We start from the raw sequence: 21,073 nt of genomic DNA on the forward strand, positions 1-21,073 counted from the left end.
ATTTATCTTGCTCCTTTGCACCCCAGTATCTCTACTTGCACATTCATCTTCTGCACATCTACCATTCCAGTGTTTAATTGCTATATTGTAATTACTTCGCCACCATGGCCTATTTATTGCCTTAACTTACCTCATTTGCACTCTCTGTATATAGACTTTTTGTTTTCTTTTGTTCTACTGTATTATTGACTGTATGTTTTGTTTATTCCATGTGTAACTCTGTGTTGTTGTATGTGTCAAATTGCTTTGCTTTATCTTGGCCAGGTCGCAGTTGCAAATGAGAACTTGTTCTCAACTAGCCTACCTGGTTAAATAAAGGTGAAATTAAATAAATAAATAAATAAATAAACTCTGTCATATTTGTTGTTTTGTAGCAAAAAGTGTAATGTAATGTATGAACAGCAAAGTGGAAAACCAATACAAAGAAAGATAGTAGAGAAATGGAGCCACAGACATATTGTGTTGAAGCCCTCACAGGGGTCATCTATAGTGGATGTAATTGACAGGATGAGATGGGTATGTGTGACAATTATATTGTTGGGAAAACAGAGCATCTTCGCTCTTCAGACAACTTTAAAAGCAGCATTAATCAAGACAAAAACTGCGTAGGTAATGTTATTAAGTTTCACAAGTTACATCAGGTTGTCTAGACTGTGGACACTAAAACCACAGAGAAGACTTCTAGTACGGTGTCCATTTTAGGACATGCCTAAACCAGCCAAGCTGGAGTGATTATCAAGGACATCATACAACAGACTCTGTATTGAACTCTCTGTAATATCAAAGTCTATATCACATTTTACTTTCCACCCCTCTCTAACACGATACACTCTTCTCAGGGTTAACCAGTAGTTTTTGTTCTTTTTCACTTTTCATTCTCAAAGAGCTCCCTAGTCCCTACAGATATCATATGCCTTTAAGAAGTGCAGGTCCTATTTTAGTGCTGTTCCTCTGTGCTGTCCATGCCACCCCGTCCTCCCCCGTCACCCCACCTCCCCCCCACGCTTACCCTTCTCACCCTCCATCAGACCCAGAATATTGCAAAGAGCACAGGACACCTCATCCCCCTTCCCTTCCACTGGATGACTGCAAAGCACACAACTCAGAGTATACCAGGCAGCCAGGTCTGTGAATCCAGCACGCACATCACCCACCCCAGATGACCCCGTCCTTGGACAGGGGCTGTCGTTGTCACCATCCCTCTCCACCGCTCCATCCTGCCATGGCTTAGGACAGGACCTTGTCTACTCAGGCGGGGATGTCACAGGATGTGACACGTTCACTCAGCCTGTCTGAGTCTGAGGTCTGGTTGGCATGGAGGGGTGGGACGGATTGGGGTTGCTGGACTTTTGACCCTCAGTGCCACCTCTGTCCATTGGACACTCACAGACCAGAGTTTGGATTCTTCAGCCAGTCCATTCGTTTAGAAAATAGATGAAGATAAGAAATGTTTGACAAGACTGGTGATTTTATTGATCATATGTCTTTGACCCAACTGATATAACATAGCATGAAACGGTAGAAAACTGTCATTACATAAAAAGTTGAACCAAATCAAATAATCGGCTCAATCCAATCCAATCAAATAAAAGTTTGCCTGATTATGTGTCACAGCAAGAGCTTATAAAAATGTATCAAATCAATAGCTGTGGTCATTATGTTGCGAAAGAGAATTGAAACCAGTGGCGCACTGATTTCCCAGAGGACACAGTCTGACACAGCAGCAGCGATACAACGACAACACTTAGTTCAACTATTAACTGACTAGGTATCCCCCATTCCCCTTAATGAACAGGACCAATAATGCCATAGTGGGAAATAGGGAGGCCCATTCGGGACCAGTTTGTTTCTCTATGGAACACCAGTGATCCACAACGGGAATTGTTGTTCTGACATGACACATGGTATGGCGTTTCTTTTTGGTCCACACTACTTTGTTTTCGTGTCGTCAAATAGATGACTGTAATTTGGGGAAGCACTTCTCCCTCTACCCACACCATGATTGTGTGCCTGCAAACACATTGAGAGCAAATACTTTAATTAATATCACAAATATGGGAATGAGGAAGATGATATTCTGAAAAACTAGTTGGGGACATCTCCTTGTTGGTCTCTGTTTGGGTCCCCCGAAAGCCTAAAATGCAGTTTATATTTTGAACGTTGAGAGATTAAGGGTCCACATTGACTCAGTCAAAAAAAGAACCTGAGCATAGCTAAGCATCTTGTTCCGTTCGATGGAGAGAGACATACGTTTTAATGGAGCCTTAGTTGGCAATATATTTTACGGTATGTGTGTTCCTGTTCCCTAACGTGAGATTAACACTGTGCGGACAAAGCGATCATCAGCAGCTCTGACCAATAGCAAATGAACCTTGAGCAGTGAGGATACGGGCTGGATAGCTGGACAATTCCCCTCGCACATATATCTATTCAACCTCTCACCCATAAATCTAGCAGTAGTTGTAATTATACAGGGCGCTCGATACGGGTCGTAACTCACGGATCAAGCAGCGATAACTTGGGCCAGACAGTTAATATCAGACGAAGCTGTAGGACACAGCTGGCGTAGCCCCTACCAGACCTGGGTTGAAATACTGTTTGAAATCATTAAATCATTTCAAATACTTTATCTGGGCTTGATTGAGCTTGTTTGGTACGATGTAACCAATATAATAGTCGCAAATGTTGCAAGCCCCGCCCATCGGGTACTCAAGGCACGCTGAAGAGAACGCTAAAAGTATTTGAAAGATTTAAAATAGTATTTGAACCCAGGTCTGGTCTGCAATAAGGCGCCTGCTGTTAATTTAGTGGAAATCTTTCCCTCGGGGTCGGCAAGCAGACTCATAACATCGTTGTTTAACACCAGTGGAACAATGACACTGCTGTAACCAGATGCTGTTACCAGAGGGGAGACTACGAGATAATGGGAATCTAAATTACACCATCTTTTGTCATTGAGTGGTGGTGTGACAGTCACATTGGACACATTGGACTTTTATAGTGGTTTCCAAGTAAACATGCTATCTAGGGAAACACTGTTGAGGAATATTTATAGATAATGCATATTGATAGATATCAAATGGGGGGATTGTAATGTAATGTTTGTTGGTGTTGATCTCAATCTATCTATTTATCTATCTACCTATCAATGCTCTGTTTGAATGGTTGCTTTACATCTATCTCACAGGCCGGTGGTACCTTAATTAGGGAGGACGGGCTCTTATTAATGGCTGGAACGGAATCAATATAAAGGTATCAAGCACATGGTTTTCATGGTTTCCAGGTGTTTGATGCCATTCCATTCACTCCATTCCAACCATTATTATGAGCCTTCCTCCCCTCAGCAGCCTCCTGAGATCTATCTATGTAAAGAATCTACCAATCTCCTTGTTCTTTTTCTTTTTAGTCAGAGTATTAGCAAGTCTAACAACCACACTGAAAAACAACTCCCAGAGGCTATTATCAACAAGGTGATTTATATTCAGACAATATGTTCTAAATAATGGGGGTCCAGTTAAACCTCTGCTGTGTGTATTTTGCAGAGTGTTGAGAGTAACAAGGGACGTGGTGGGTTTTTCAAAGGCATCACTTCCATTGTGATGTAAAATAATGGAGATGTAGCAGCACAAGGCAGGTTGTACTCTCAGCCCGTTCAATATTCATGTTCTCACTGAGAAAACATATTAGGATGATTTGTTTGGGGATGTTATAAAGTAACACCTCAAGTTGTACTTCACATACAGATACCAACTAACACATTACAAACTATAGGCATTAAAACAACCTATGAATAAACTTTGAGATCGACAAGCAGTGTTTCGGCTAGCTCAATTTCTCAGACCATTAAGTCTGGTGGTCTATTGAGCTGGTCTGGTACAGTATATTAAGTCTTGAACATACTGTTTTCCTACTATTGCCAAAGAGATCTGGTCAACTTTGGATGTGCACACAGAACAAACACAGCTTTGAACACTGTGTTAACTAACCTCCAGATGAACTTCAATGCCATACAACTCTCCTTCAGTGGCCTCCAACTGCTCTTAAATGCAAGTAAAACTAAATGCATGCTCTTCAACCGATCGCTGCCCACACCTGCCCGCCCGTCCAGCATCACTACTCTGACTTAGAATACGTGGACAACTACAAATACCTAGGTGTCTGGTTAGACTGACAACTCTCCTTCCAGACTCACATTAAGCATCTCCAATCCAAAATTAAATCTAGAATCAGCCTATTTCGCAACAAAGCATCTTTCACTCATGCTGCCAAACATACCCTCGTAAAACTGACTATCCTACCGATCCTTGACTTCGGCAATGTAATTTACAAAATAGCCTCCAACACTCTACTCAGCAAATTGGATGCAGTCTATCACAGTGCCATCTGTTTTGTCACCTAAGCCCCTTACACTACCCACCACTGTGGGTAGTGGCTGGTCCTCGCTTCTTGGCTGGTCCTCGCTTCATATTCGTCGCCAAACCCACTGGCTCCAGGTCATCTATAAGTCTTTGCTAGGTAAAGCTCCACTTTATCTCAGCTCACTGGTCACCATAGCAGCACCCACCCGTAGCACGCCCTCCAGCAGGTATATTTTACTGGTCACCCCCAAAGCCAATTCCTCGATTGGCCGCCTTTCCTTCCAGTTCTCTGCTGCCAATGACTGGAACGAACTACAAAAATCACTGAAGCTGGAGACTCATATCTCCCTCACTAAGCACCAGCTGTCAGAGCAGCTCACAGATCACTGCACCTGTACATAGCCCATCTGTAAACAGCCCATCCAACTACCTCATCCTCATACTGTTATTTATTTATTTTGCTCCTTTGCACCCCAGTATCTCTACTTGCACATTCATCTTCTGCACATCTACCATTCCAGTGTTTAATTGCTATATTGTAATTATTTTGCCTCTATGGCATATTTATTGCCTTACGTCCCTTATCCTACCTCATTTGCACACACTGTATATATACTTTTTCTATTGTATTATTGACTGTATGTTTGTTTATTCCATGTGTAACTCTGTGTTGTTGTTTGTGTCGCACTGCTTTGCTTTATCTTGGCCAGGTCGCAGTTGTAAATGAGAACTTGTTTTCAACTGGCCTACCTGGTTAAATAAAGGTGAAATAAATACATAAAAGAACTAGAATGAGAGTCTATTTCTATGGGTTTGCAGCTGTAGTTTGATGTAGCTTATTGTGCATTACACTGTGGTGTCCAGTCTGCAAACTATGTTAATAACGATGTGACTTGATGATGTGATAGGGCGGTGAGCACTGAGGATCAACCCTAGAGCAGCAGAGGGAGACTCTCTGACTGGTCCACTGGCAAAAGACTGTGGATGTGTCTAACGTGCCTTATTTCTGACTGTAAAACCAGTGGACCTAGCATGAATGAATGAATTAGCTTGAAAGACCATGGCATATTGACAGCACACACACGCGCTATCGCACGAGCACACACACATACGCATGCACACACGCACACAGGTCAGACCATAATAAGTGGTGTAAAGATTACATTAAGAGAACTCAACAATCAGCCTTTTTCTGGACAGCTAACGAAGCCACAGCACATCTGTGATGGAACACAGGCTCTCTGTAATGTGTTGCACTAGGAACCGCATGATACGTTACACAGAGGGGTAGTGTCTACACACAACACAATGTTAAACTGTTATGATGCAGTGACTAGACAAAGCTACCCTTTTCCTCTGAGGTCATTATGTGGGTGAATGTTGTCCAGAGACAGTCTTGTTCTGTACTAAATGACAGTGGGGAGAACAGTACAGGGGGGATGTCCTTAAACAGAACATTTGCAGACCATCACACTTCACTTAAAAACTGCATTTAAACGTCAATAAGGTTTTTAAAAAAAATGTTTTATCAGGCACATAATGTGGTCAGTCCTACTGACAGAGCTCCTGGGCACCCTTGGTGAGTCTGGGGTCCTCCCTGGGAGATGGATTCCTGTGACGTTGGTCTGAGACAGCCTGGTGAACACTTCCCTCCAGCAGCAACAGGCCAGGCTTGGGGCTGGCCTTATAAGGCAGTGGGGGGGTGATGTTCTTCTTGTTGCTGTTTCATCATTACTCAGACACACAGAGCAAAGCTGGCAGCTAGAGCAGCTAGTGATTCAGCTACACAGGCCCACTGACTAACAGAAAAGAAGTGACCAATAAAGTAAACAAGCGAAAAAGAACGCTGAACCAGCATGTGCGTAAACACACTGCTATGTGTTTGCGCGGGAAATTACATTCCTGGATACGGAGAGACATTTGCAATTGAATATAGTGGAGTAGTTCCGGGAGGTAGTGTGTTCCTTGCTTGTTTGAGTTTCAGTAATTAGCTACTCAAGTTGATACAAATACTTTGTTGACAAAAACAAAGGGGAATAGTCATCATTACCTCAGGTAAGGTTGTGAGCCTTATCTACAGCTCTCTCCATAGAGCCCCATAGTGCAGACCCTGGCAGTAAGTCACACTGTCTGCCACTCTAATACCTTTCATCTTCACAATGGCTTCACGTGGGCAGCTTGATGTGGACATGATGGTACCTACCAAACAGGTTGGAGGGAGGTCAGTGAGTTGAGGGGGAGACAAAGAACGCCACCACCACCATTACCCTGAGAATCCTGAAGGACGCTTGTGTTATATGCAGAGGTGGAAGGTGGGGAGTGGAGAGTGGAGAGCAGACTGCGGAGGACTGATTAAAGACAGTCAAAAGAAAGGGGGAGAGGGAGGAAGGGAAGAGGGAGGGTTGGTAGTGGCGAAAGAGCGCAGCTATTTTCCCCTGCCCTTGCACTGCAGCAGGTCTCCCAGGAGAGGTGTGTTGACAACAAAGGGTAGAGCAGAAGGAAGGAGAGAGGAAAGACGGAACGCTGTGGATAGAAGGAGTACACTGTACTGTACATATTGCTAGCCCACACAGCAGGTGCTGTACTCATAAAGCATCTCAGAGTAGGAGAGGGGGGAGGGTACAGAAACCAAATCATTTGATAGTGGTATGTTTATACCACGCACCGCAGGATAGCATGGGCTTGTGAAAACCCCATAATAAACCCCTGATGAATAGGTGGCCAGTCTGATGAGCAGACACACACACGCTCAGTGTCTGTCTGTCTGCACAGATTTCACAGTTTCAGCCCTCCTCCTCTTCAGAACACCATGTCTGTCTGGAGGAAAGATGCTCTTTTGTGGCTCCTCTCTCTCTCTCTCTCACTCTCTCTCTCTTTCTCTCTCTCTCTCTATGTCAGTGAGCTGTGTTCTTTCTGTCTCTGTACTGCTGGGCTCAGCAGGGGTGGAGGAACTCACCTGGCAACTCGCTGCAGTAGTCCACGTTGCCATGGCAACCTCATGGCCTGGCATTCACCGAGTTGGCAGTGAAGAGGGGAGGAAGAGAGCGAGAAACATAACATCAACAAAGCACTTACACTATTTTGCAAGCCTTAAACTGCATCAGTTATTCAAAAAGACAGGTTTAATTTCAGTTTCTTACCAGCGTTTTCAGGATACAGGGTTTATGTGGTCTCACATAATGAAATAAAATCCATTGTTGAGTCAACAGACACTTGAAAGAACAATAATTCTTCTGCCAGTTGTCCTTTTACAGTAATTGCGTTATGAACATCATCTCTTGCTGTCATTGCCAAGTGCCAACTAATCCACTATGGCGGCAGGTAGCCTAGTGGTTAAGAGTGTTGGGCCAGTAACTGAAAGTTCGCTGGTTTAAATCCCTGAGCTGACTAGGTGAACAATCTGTTGATTTGCCCTTGAGCAAGACACTCAACCCTAATTGCTCTGTTAAATTACGTAAAAGTACCTCTTTATTAGAGTATTTGTCCATTTGAGTTTACATTTACATTTACATTTAAGTCATTTAGCAGACGCTCTTATCCAGAGCGACTTACAAAATGGTGCATTCACCTTATGATATCCAGTGGAACAACCACTTTACAATAGTGCATCTAAATCTTTTAAGGGGGGGGGGTTAGAAGGATTACTTTATCCTATCCTAGGTATTCCTTAAAGAGGTGGGGTTTCAGGTGTCTCCGGAAGGTGGTGATTGACTCCGCTGTCCTGGCGTCGTGAGGGAGCTTGTTCCACCATTGGGGTGCCAGAGCAGAGAACAGTTTTGACTGGGCTGAGCGGGAACTGTGCTTCCTCAGAGGTAGGGGGGCCAGCAGGCCAGTGGTGGATGAACGCAGTGCCCTTGTTTGGGTGTAGGGCCTGATCAGAGCCTGAAGGTATGGAGGTGCCGTTCCCTTCACAGCTCCGTAGGCAATCACCATGGTCTTGTAGCGGATGCGAGCTTCAACTGGAAGCCAGTGGAGAGAGCGGAGGAGCGGGGTGACGTGAGAGAACTTGGGAAGGTTGAACACCAGACGGGCTGCGGCGTTCTGGATGAGTTGTAGGGGTTTAATGGCACAGGCAGGGAGCCCAGCCAACAGCGAGTTGCAGTAATAGTGCGGAGTGCCTCCGTGACACAGAGAAGAGCAGTCTCAGTTGAATGCCCAGTCTTGAAACCTGACTGATTAGGATCAAGAAGGTCATTCTGAGAGAGATAGCAGGAGAGCTGGCCAAGGACGGCACGTTCAAGAGTTTTGGAGAGAAAAGAAAGAAGGGATACTGGTCTGTAGTTGTTGACATCTGAGGGATCGAGTGTAGGTTTTTTCAGAAGGGGTGCAACTCTCGCTCTCTTGAAGACGGAAGGGACGTAGCCAGCGGTCAAGGATGAGTTGATGAGCGAGGTGAGGAAGGGGAGAAGGTCTCCGGAAATGGTCTGGAGAAGAGAGGAGGGGATAGGGTCAAGTGGGCAGGTTGTTGGGCGGCCGGCCGTCACAAGACGCAAGATTTCATCTGGAGAGAGAGGGGAGAAAGAGGTCAAAGCACAGGGTAGGGCAGTGTGAGCAGGACCAGCGGTGTCGTTTGACTTAGAAAACGAGGATCGGATATCGTCAACCTTCTTTTCAAAATGGTTGACGAAGTCATCCACAGAGAGGGAGGAGGGGGGGGAGGGGGAGGAGGATTCAGGAGGGAGGAGAAGGTAGCAAAGAGCTTCCTAGGGTTAGAGGCAGATGCTTGGAATTTAGAGTGGTAGAAAGTGGCTTTAGCAGCAGAGACAGAAGAGGAGAATGTAGAGAGGAGTGAGTGAAAGGATGCCAGGTCCGCAGGGAGGCGAGTTTTCCTCCATTTCCGCTCGGCTGCCCGGAGCCTTGTTCTGTGAGCTCGTAGTGAGTCGTCGAGCCACGGAGCAGGAGGGGAGGACCGAGCCGGCCTGGAGGATAGGGGACAGAGAAAATCAAAGGATGCAGAAAGGGAGGAGAGGAGGGTTGAGGAGGCAGAATCAGGAGATAGGTTGGAGAAGGTTTGAGCAGAGGGAAGAGATGATAGGATGGAAGAGGAGAGAGTAGCGGGAGAGAGAGAGCGAAGGTTGGGACGGCGCAATACCATCCGAGTAGGGGCAGAGTGAGAAGTGTTGGATGAGAGCAAGAGGGAAAAGGATACAAGGTAGTGGTCGGAGATTTGGAGGGGAGTTGCAATGAGATTAGTGGAAGAACAGCATCTAGTAAAGATGAGGTCAAGCGTATTGCCTGCCTTGTGAGTAGGGGGGGAAGGTGAGAGGGTGAGGTCAAAAGAGGAGAGGAGTGGAAAGAAGGAGGCAGAGAGGAATGAGTCAAAGGTAGACGTGGGGAGGTTAAAGTCACCCAGAACTGTGAGAGGTGAGCCATCCTCAGGAAAGGAACTTATCAAGGCGTCAAGCTCATTGATGAACTCTCCAAGGGAACCTGGAGGGCGATAAATGATAAGGATGTTAAGCTTGAAAAGGCTGGTAACTGTGACAGCATGGAATTCAAATGAGGAGATAGACAGATGGGTCAGGGGAGAAAGAGAGAATGTCCACTTGGGAGAGATGAGGATTCCAGTGCCACCACCCCGCTGGCTCGATGCTCTAGGGGTATGCGAGAAAACGTGGGCAGACGAAGAGAGAGCAGTAGGAGTAGCAGTGTTATCTGTGGTAATCCATGTTTCCGTCAGCGCCAGGAAGTCTAGGGACTGGAGGGTAGCATAGGCTGAGATGAACTCAGCCTTGTTGGCTGCAGACCGGCAGTTCCAGAGGCTGCCGGAGACCTGGAACTCCACGTGGGTCGTGCGCGCTGGGACCACCAGGTTAGAGTGGCAGCGGCCACGCGGTGTGAAGCGTTTGTATGGCCTGTGCAGAGAGGAGAGAACAGGGATAGACAGACACATAGTTGACAAGCTACAGAAGTGTTGTTTCTTGTATTATTGTCTCCTGTGTCTTTAGAGAACTGTTTCACTTTGATATCCTTTTTCTTCTGTCCTGATTTTCTCTTTCTTTTCTTCTGTTAACTAGATATTCTTTGTTGTTCTTCGTTAGCTAGCTAGCTTCTTCCAAAAGAGTCCCTAGCAACTGCTTAGCAACTGGTAAACAATTCAGCTTGCTAAGATAACTACAATTTTATGAAAAATAGTTATTTTTCAAAAGCCTATCTTCTTTGTTTGTTGCTTGTTTTTTCTCCTATTCAGTCTTGCAGTTTTCTTTTGCTTTTTTCCGATGTACTTTTTCCGATGTACTGAGTTCCCCCAATGCATTACAAAACAAGTTGTTCTGTAGATAGAACATTGGCTTTGTATCCTTAATTTTGTTTCAATTTATTACCAAAGGATTACAGCATTATAACAATGATTAAATCTTGAGCCTTGAAAGCATTTTGTCAGTCTGGTCTACTCTTCCACATAGGATACACAATGTTTTTATCCTTTCAATTTCACTCAATCACCAGTCCTGCCCTGTCCTCTATCTCTACCAATAGATTCAAGTACCAGGGAATTGTTTTCATTGTATTTGGTATTTGGTATTTTATTAGGATCCCATTAGCTTTTGCAAAAGCAGCAGCTACTCTTCCTGGGGTCCACACAAAACATGAAGCATGACATAATACAGAACATTAATAGACAAGAACAGCTCAAGGACAGAACTACATACATGTTTTAAAGGCACACGTAGCCTACATATCAATGCATACACACAACCTATCTAGGTCAAATAGGGGAGAGTCGTTGTGCAGGGAGGTGTTGCTTTATCTGTTTTTTTAAACCAGGTTTGCTGTTTATTTGAGTAATATGAGATAGAACGGAGTTCCATGCAATAATGGCTCTTTATATTACTGTATGCTTTCTTCAATTTGTTCTGGATTGGTGACATGTCTGGTGGGGTAGGTGTGTGTGTCAGAGCTGTGTGTAAGTTGACTCTGCAAACAATTTGGGAAATTCAGCACATTGTTTCTCATAAAAAGAAGAAGTGATGCAGTTAGTCTTTCCTCAACTCTTAGCAAAGAGAGACTGGTATGCATAGTATTTATATCAGCCCTCTGATTACAATGAAGAGCAAGACGTGCCGCTCTGTTCTGGGCAACCTGCAGCTTAACTAGGTCTTTCCTGTCAGTACTCGACCACACGACTGGACAATAATCAAGATAAGACAAAACTAGAGCCTGCAGGACTTGCTTTTTGGAGTGTGCTGTCAAAAAAGCAGAGCATCTCTTTATTACGGAGAGACCTCTCCCCATCTTTACAACCATTTCATCTATATGTTCATGGCCGGTCGTGTAGGCTAAAACATGTCTTTCTAAAGCACTTACCAGTCTCTTTTTCAGCCGACGATTCTTCTTGTTCTTCACAAACACAAAGGCAGAGTCAGCAGAGGAGAACTTCAACTACGAAAAGCTACAATGCCCCCTCTCTTCATCAAGGTACTACATCCCGACAGCAGTGCGCTGCAGTGGGTATTGTGGAGTGAAGTCAGTACAGGCAAAGATTATTTATTATTTTGACAAGATAGTCGAGTGACCGCTCTAACAATGGAAATGCACATCCTCAAAGATGGAAGGCAGGTGGAGCAAATTAGCAGTGACATTTTCTGTTGACCGAATTTGACACTGTCATTGACCTCCATACAAAAATTCCTAATTTAGTGGTCTTATTTTCATGGACAGAATTTGGGCTGCTTAAACCGTCTCGCTTCACCTCTTCCTCTCTGCTACAGGGTCAAAGTTGTTCATCTCCTGATGGTGTACAGATGTGTTCCTGTTTCTCCCTCCCCAGGTAAAACTTTTAACCACCACAGGCCCAAATCATTTACATTTGACATTTTACTCATTTAGCAGACACTCTTATCCAGAGAAACGTACAATTAGAAAAGCGAATTACAATTAGTAAAGATCAGAAACCCACCCAGCTGTGCCATCGGAAGACAAAAGACAGCAAAATCATAAGCACTCTAAATTGCCCTAGATTATAGGGTCTGTACAGAGAACTGGATAGATGGAATGGATTCATTTGGACCATGCCTGTGAAGAGTAAAATACACACACGCATTTACGCACACACAGGCCAACACACACACACACACATACAGCTAAATTACTCCCTAAACAACTCAAAGCTAAAGGGACAATCTGCAGTTTGAACTATAACAAAGCGGACAGCCCAGCCACTGATTAACCCTTGTGTAGTCTTAACATTCTGTATACTCCCCTTGTCCTAAGGGTAAAAAATGACCTGCCTTCACTAAACCCCTAAAATAAAGCAGCTTAATTGAATTTTAAACCCCAAATCTATTTTGCATAAAGAAACAACCTGCCATTCATCACAAACTTTGTGAATATCTGGGTTTTCCCTCTTCACAATGCAGAAAGACTGCATTTAATCAGTGGACACCATCTGTTTTTATTACAACACACCTGTCATAATTGTTTTCTTTACTAAAGTAGAGGTTTATTATTATCATTGCTAAAGGTACTGTATAGGTGTAAACATACATTTTTTAGCAAGAGATAGCACTTGTATAGCCTTAGAAAGTAGCAGAAATGTGCAGAAAGTAATTTTGAATCCATTTTATTGAAGGGAAACAATAACAGTCTTGAACTTTTTTGGCAACATAGTGATATATTCTTATATACTGTACAATGAGGAATTCCAACTAGAAAATATTAGTCTTCTCCCTTTTTTTTAACCATTGCCCCACTTACAAGGTGTATAAACAACAATAATTACTAAGAATAAAATAAGATAATAGATACAAAACAAAAATGTGAAGAACATAAATCTATAAACTCTAATTAGCACATGTAGGACAGTATGCAAATGTGTGTGCATGGACATTGCAGATGCATTTCTCACATGTGCAGTACATAGTATTTGTTTTACAGTGCTTCTTTGGGGGGCAGAATTGACATCTCCTCCTCTTGCCTGCCCCAGCTGCAGCCTCAGGTGGATTCAGACAAGATTCAGACCCCTGAACAGCTTTCACAAGTGCTGCAGAGGCAGCTGTGCGGGGGAGGCGCTCCCTTCTTTTAATGTGTGGGGTTACAAGTGCCTTTCCCAGCTGCTCCAGGAACACCCTCTTGTTCCGCTTATCAGGCATCCAGGTAGGGTTGATCTTGTTCCATATCACAAAGGCATTGTATGAGGACACATCAATGATGTTATGGAAGATGACTAGGGGCCAGTGGACAGTCATCCTCCTGCAACTGTAAGTTCCAATCATCTTGCCCAGGTTGTCCACGCCTCATTTATTGTGGTTGTAGTCCAGGATGATGGCTGGCTTCATGTCCTCACGATCACTGATCTCAGCTGTTTTGTGCAGTGTGCTCAGGAGGACCACATTTTTGTTCCTCTTTGGGAGGTAAGAAACTAGAGTCGTGGTGGGGGTGAAGGAAAACTTTGATGAGAAGGCCTCTCTCAAACACACACACACACACACACACACACACACACACACACACACACACACACACACACACACACACACACACACACACACACACACACACACACACACACACACACACACACACACACACAAACACCCTGTTACTCGCCCCGGGCTAGATCAGGTGGTAATTCTGTACAATGGAAAACAAAACCCCACTGAACTGACACTCTAGACGATTCTGTGCTTCCAACTTTGTGGCAACAGTTTGGGAAAGGCTCTTTCCTTTTTCAGCATGGCAATGCCCCTGTGCACAAAGCGAGGTTCATACAGAAATAGTTTGTCGAGATTGGTGTGGAAGAACTTGACTGGCCTGCACAGAGCCCTGACCTCAACCCCATCAAACACCTTTGCAATGAATTGGCCCGACGACTGCGAGCCAGCCCTAATCGCCCAACATCAGTGCCTGATCTCACGAACGCTTTTGGGGCTGAATGGAAGCAAGTCCCCACAGCAATGTTCCAACATCTAGTGGAAAGCCTACCCAGAAGAGTGGAGGCTGTTATAGCAGCAAAGGGGCAACCAACTCCATATTAATGCCCATGATTTTGGAAGGAGATGTTCAACAAGTAGGTGTCCACATACTTTTGGAAATGTAGTTTATGTAGATAGAGGCCACTAAAAATCTAATTTTATTGGTCACGTACACATAAACTCAGCAAGAAATGAAACGTCCCTTTTTCAGGACCCTGTCTTTCAAAGATAATTCGTAAAAATCCAAATAACTTCACAGATCTTCATTGTAAAGGGTTAAAACACTGTTTCCCATGCTTGTTCAATGAACCATAAACAATTAATGAACATGCACCTGTGGAACGGTCATTAAGACACTACCAGCTTACAGACGGTAGGCAATTAAGGTCACAGTTATGAAAACTTAGGACACTAAAAGAGGCCTTTCTACTGACTCTGAAAAACACCAAAAGAAAGATGCCCAGGGTCCCTGTTCATCAACGTGAACGTGCCTTAGGCATGCTGCAAGGAGGCATGAGGACTGCCGATGTGGCCACGGCAATAAATTGCAATGTCTGTACTGTGAGACACCTAAGACAGTGCTACAGGGAGACAGGACAGCCAGCTGATCGTCCTCACAGTGGCAGACCACGTGTAACACCACCTGCACAGGATCGGTACATCCGAACATCACACCTGCGGGACAGGTACAGGATGGCAACAACAACTGCCTGAGTTACACCAGGAACACACAATCCCTCCATCAGTGCTCAGACTGTCCGCAATAGGCTGAGAGAGGCTGGACTGAGGGCTTGTAGGCCTGTTGTAAGGCAGGTCCTCACCAGACATCACCAGCAACAACGTCGCCTGCGGGCACAAACCCACCATCGCTGGGTCAGACAGGACTGGCAAAAAGTGGTCTTCACTGACGAGTCGCGGTTTTGTCTCACCAGGAGTGATGGTCGGATTTGCGTTTATCGTCGAAGGAATGAGTGTTACACCGAGGCCTGTACTCTGGAGCGGGATCGATTTGGAGGTGGAGAGTCCGTCATGGCCTGGGGGCGGTGTGTCACAGCATCATTGGACTGAGCTTGTTGTCATTGCAGGCAATCTCAACGCTGTGCGTTACAGGGAAGACATCCTCCTCTCTCATGTGGTACCCTTCCTGCAGGCTCATCCTGACCTGACCCTTCAGCATGACAATGCCACCAGCCATACTGCTCATTCTGTGCGTGATTTCCTGCAAGACAGGAATGTCAGTGTTCTGCCATGGCCAGCGAAGAGCCCGGATCTCAATCCCATTGAGCACGTCTGGGAGCTGTTGGATCGGAGGGTGAAGGCTAGGGCCATTCCTCCCAGAAATGTCCAGGAATTTGCAGGTGCCTTGGTGGAAGAGTGGGGTGACATCTCACTGCAAGAACTGGCAAATTTGATGCAGTCCATAAGGAGGAGATGCACTGCAGTACTTAATGCAGCTGGTGGCCACACGAGATACTGACCGTTACTTTTGATTTTGACCCCCCTCTTTGTTCAGGGACACATTATTCAATTTCTGTTAGTCACACGTTTGTGGAACTTGTTCAGTTTATGTCTCAGTTGTTGAATCTTGTTATGTTCATACAAATATTTACACATGTTAAGTTTGCTGAAAATAAACGCAGTTGACAGTGAGAGGACGTTTCTTTTTTTGCTGAGTTTGTTAGCAGATGTTATTGCGGGTGTAGCGAAATGGCCCAAGGTCATGACTTTAGGGAGAGTGGGCTATACAGAGTATATCCATGGATTATTTGGAAGAGGAGAGGAGGTGGGCTGGGCAGGCCTCTGAGGGAAAGGCCCCTATGGTGACTCTGGCTTTGTAGATCAGAGGACTAAGACAGTATAGATATATACATATAGATCAGAACAGTCACAATCAATGAGTGTCTGTTGCAGAGACTGACTGACTAACTGACTGACCCAGAGGGCTGACGGCAGATGGTGCTACTGCTGCTTCTAATTACACAGGATAACTGGTGTGTGTGTCACCACGGACAATGAGGACAACTTCCTGGGCTTCAGGAGGAAGGCCAATGAAACCTGGAAACTCGTGCTATGGGCTTTGGAGTCTGGTCTGACTGGCCAGACCTCAATGACCTGTGCAACCGGACTGGAGTGGAGCTCAGACGGACAGGGACAGATACAAATCAAATCAAACTTTATTTGCCACATGCGCCGAATACAACAAGTGTAGACTTTACTGTGAAATGCTTAATTACAAGCCCTTAACCAACAGTGCAGTTCAAAAAGAAGAAAATATTTACCAAGTAGGCTAAAATAAAAAGTAACACAATAAGAATAACAATAACGAGGCTATTTACAGGGGGCACCGGTACCGAGTCAGTGTGCAGGGGTACATGCTAGTTGAGGTAATCTGTACATGTAGGTGGGGGCGCAGTGACTATACATAGGTAACAAACAAACAGCGAGTAGCAGCAGTGTACAGGGGGGGGGGTGAATGTACATTGTCCGGTGGCGATTCTTCTTGTTCAGCAGTCTAATGTCTTGGGGGTAGAAGCTGTTGAGGAGCCTTTTGGTGCCGCTTGCCATGCGGTAGCAGAGAAAACAGTCTATAACTTGGGCGACTGGAGTCTCTGACAATGTTATGGGCTTTCCTCTGACACCGTCTATTATACAGGTCCTGGATGGCAGGAAGCTTGGCCCCAGTGATGTACTGGGCCGTTCGCACTACCCTCTGTTGCGCCATTACGGTCAGATGCTGAGCAGTTGCCATTCCAAGCGGTGATGCAACCGGTCAGGATATTCTCGATGGTGCAGCTGTAGAACCCTTTGAGGATCTGGGGCCCCATGCCAAATCTTTTCAGTCTCCTGAGGGGGAAAAGTGTTTGTCGTGCCCTCTTCACGACTGTCTTGGTGTGTTTGGACCATGATAGTTCGAACTGAACCAGTGACTGCCTCTGATGTAGTTGTGGCAGACCCCTGTGTTATCGTGGAGGCTACATCGAGGACCACACTCCTCAGTATCAGACAGATGCAGCCACTCTGGCTTCTGCGTTTTCCTTTCTTATATAATCTAGCACTCGTGATTGTATTTTTCTTCCTTTTTAGACCACATAGGCCTAATAAAATACTTCAAATGTTAGGCTAACCGTGTCTCTCTCTCTCTTTCTTTCTCTGTCTGTGGTGACTTAAAGAAGAGTAAAATGAAGGCCTCAACATCTTAATGAATTTATCTGAACTAACATCTATCTGAATTTCTGTTGGTGTCCATTTTGAAAGTGCTGAACGAAGGCCTACATCGTCGCAGCTCGTTTGCTTGCACTTAAATGTAATGTTTGTGTTAAAAACTCAAAACTCATGTCGGCATTTGTTCTTATCCAGTTACACAAATCCACAAGGAGTCAGTAGAAACCATATTTATTTAAGTAAGTCAGCCACCTCATCTATGGTTTTTAAAAAGGCATAAAATGAGGCTGTGTCACAACGTCCACAGGTGGCGCCTCTCCCAGTTCGGGCGGCGCTCGGTGGTCGTCGTTGCCGGCCTACTAGCTGCCACCGATTTCCTTTTCTGTTTTGTTTGGTAATGTCTGGTTAGGGTAGCACCTGTTTTGTGTTTAGTAATTAGTGGGGTATTTAGACTGTTTGTTTTGGGGTTGTTTCGTGTCTGTTGTTGTAGGTTGAGGGTTTATTATTCTTGTCCTTAGAATACGTTACGCGGTTTTTGGCATTAGGTTTGCTGGGCTGCGTCCCGCTACATTTCCTAGACTGTGTTTGTCTTGTTTGGAATTATTTTTACCCTGCCTTGTCAGTTCGGTTCTTTGGACTTTCATTCTTAATTAAACGTGTTTCACGTACCTTAGTCTCCTGCGCCTGACTTCACCCCTCCTGCAGAACTATTTATGACAGGCTGATTGAATTGTTTCGCTGCCAGATGAGGCTCCGCTTAAAGCCAGGTGTATTGGTGGTAAGGATTCACTCCGTGGTTCTGAAAAGAAAGCTCTGCTGTTGGGGCAGCTTTATGGAGGCCCTAACTATTTGCGGGCCCGGTTTGTCACCGTTAAAGTGTAATGTATTATTTAGTGTTGTGTTGTGTAATGACTTTGCTGGCCTGCATCTAAAAATAAAAACAAAATGGATGAGTTTGCCCCACCAAGATTTACATGCTAAAATCCCCACTGGAGAAGGTACTGCTCTGTTTCAGCTGTTATGGGCAGCCTAGCTGTGTGGAGGAAAAGGTACTGCTCTGTTTCAGCTGTTATGGGCAGCCTAGCTGTGTGGAGGAAAAGGTACTGCTCTGTTTCAGCTGTTATGGGCAGCCTAGCTGTGTGGAGGAGAAGGTACTGCTCTGTTTCAGCTGTTATGGGCAGCCTAGCTGTGTGGAGGAAAAGGTACTGCTCTGTTTCAGCTGTTATGGGCAGCCTAGCTGTGTGGAGGAAAAGGTACTGCTCTGTTTCAGCTGTTATGGGCAGCCTAGCTGTGTGGAGGAAAAGGTACTGCTCTGTTTCAGCTGTTATGGGCAGCCTAGCTGTGTGGAGGAAAAGGTACTGCTCTGTTTCAGCTGTTATGGGCAGCCTAGCTGTGTGGAGGAGAAGGTACTGCTCTGTTTCAGCTGTTATGGGCAGCCTAGCTGTGTGGAGGAAAAGGTACTGCTCTGTTTCAGCTGTTATGGGCAGCCTAGCTGTGTGGAGGAAAAGGCTTTTTTGTTTCCTTTAGTGTCCTTGCATCAACAGCCTTTGAAATGTTTGAATCCTTATGATGAAATGGAATTTCTGGATTCAAATGAAGTATTTAAAATGTGTGTGTGTTTGTACATGCGTACCTACGTGTGTGTGTCAAAGGGAAACTAATTAAGCGAGGTCGCTCACTCAATATTGAGCAAGTAAGATTATTGGAACAATATTTCTATGAAAAAAGGTATTGTGTACACAGTATTCTCTTACTAGGGACAATAAATAAATAGAACTTGGTGTGGCTCTTCTCTGGTGGTTATAATTCCAGCAGCATCAGCATTTGTTCCTCCACCAGCATCCATTATTCATGCAGTATATCTACAACTACTCTAACACCTGACTCCCACCGCTTATCTTCACACCACTGTTTCCCAAGAAACATATATAATAAATATAGCTGAGGGCTGCGTCCAAAATGCCACCATGTTCCCTATGTAATGCACTCATTTTGACTAGAGCCCTATGTGTCTTGGTCGAGTACTGCACTAAATGGAATAGGGTGCCATTTGGGACACAGACGAGAAGTGAGTGAACCTCTTCAGATGATTAAAAGGGATGTAAGGTCCTGGGGCAGACAAAGGGGACACTGAGGTGGCCCAGTAATGACTTTTTAATTGCATTTGTCCCCTGAGGAACACCCATCCACACCACAGGGGAATAGTTTAACTTTAACCCCATACACACATATCCACCCTTCATGCATCAGGGCGCAGGGGGAAGGGCGAGCTCAACTTCAACAACGCCTGGTTTTTCCTGATTTCATTCCAGTGTGGATACAATCTGGGTTTTACTTATGAGTAAATACTAGCATGAACTAGCGCAATTCCCAACATACGCACGCATTCACACACACTCTCTCTAACACGCACTCTCACACTCAAACACGCACGCACTCTCACACTCTCTCAAACACACACGCACTCTCTCTAACACGCACTCTCACACTCTCTCAAACACGCACGCACTCTCACACTCAAACACGCACGCACTCTCTCTAACACGCACTCTCACACTCTCTCAAACACGCACGCACTCTCACACTCTCTCAAACACACACGCACTCTCTCTAACACGCACTCTCACAGTCTCTCAAACACGCACGCACTCTCACACTCTCTCAAACACACACGCACTCTCTCTAACACGCACTCTCACACTCAAACACGCACGCACTCTCACACTCTCTCAAACACACACGCACTCTCTCTAACACGCACTCTCACACTCTCTCAAACACGCACGCACTCTCACACTCTCTCAAACACGCACGCACTCTCACACGCTCAAACACGCACTCTCACACTCTCAAACACGCACTCACACTCTCAAACACGCACTCTCACACACTCACAAACACGCACTCACACTCTCAAACACGCACTCTCACACACGCACTCTCACTCACACACTCTCACACACACACTCTCAAACACACTCTCACACACGCAGGCACTAATTAGGTGGTTGGTTGATGTTGCTGTGTCACCAGCTTAGCGAATGAGCTCCTACTTTTTATCTCTAGGAGCCTTGTACTACTGAACTACACATGACCTTTATGCCTTGCTACCATTTTTTTGCAGAGGTAATGCTATGATATGAACTTATTATCCATGTGCTGTGCCTGATGCAGTACATTTGCATCTAAAAACACTCGGTCTATTCTAGAAAAACACAGTTTTTTCCCCCACTGGCAATGACACAATGACACATACAGCGTACAGTGAGTCCTGGCTGACATCTCAAACTTCTTAGTCTAAGCAGGTCTGGGTGCAGGTCAGCTTTAAATGGGGGTCTACACTGGCTGAAATGGCAGGTCACTCCAGCCAGCCAGTCACCTCAGTCCACTGGACAATCTGTCCACACAAAGCAAGGCCCAGACTCTGTCACAACAGGCTCCTTCCAAAGTGCTGATTTGTTCTGGTTATTTCTGAAGTAGGTTAGAAAGATGGCCAGGGACAGAGAGAGGTGGAGAGAGAGAGAGAGAGAGAGAAAGAGTGAGTGAGACAAAATAGAGAGAACTAAATCATTTGAGGGAGAGAGAGAAAACAACAAGAGCGCATCATTGTGATGACAGAGACAGAGGGGTTATTGTGTGGAG

The sequence above is a fragment of the Salmo salar genome, chromosome ssa13 (assembly GCF_905237065.1).
Source record: "Salmo salar chromosome ssa13, Ssal_v3.1, whole genome shotgun sequence".
NCBI lineage: Eukaryota > Metazoa > Chordata > Actinopteri > Salmoniformes > Salmonidae > Salmo > Salmo salar.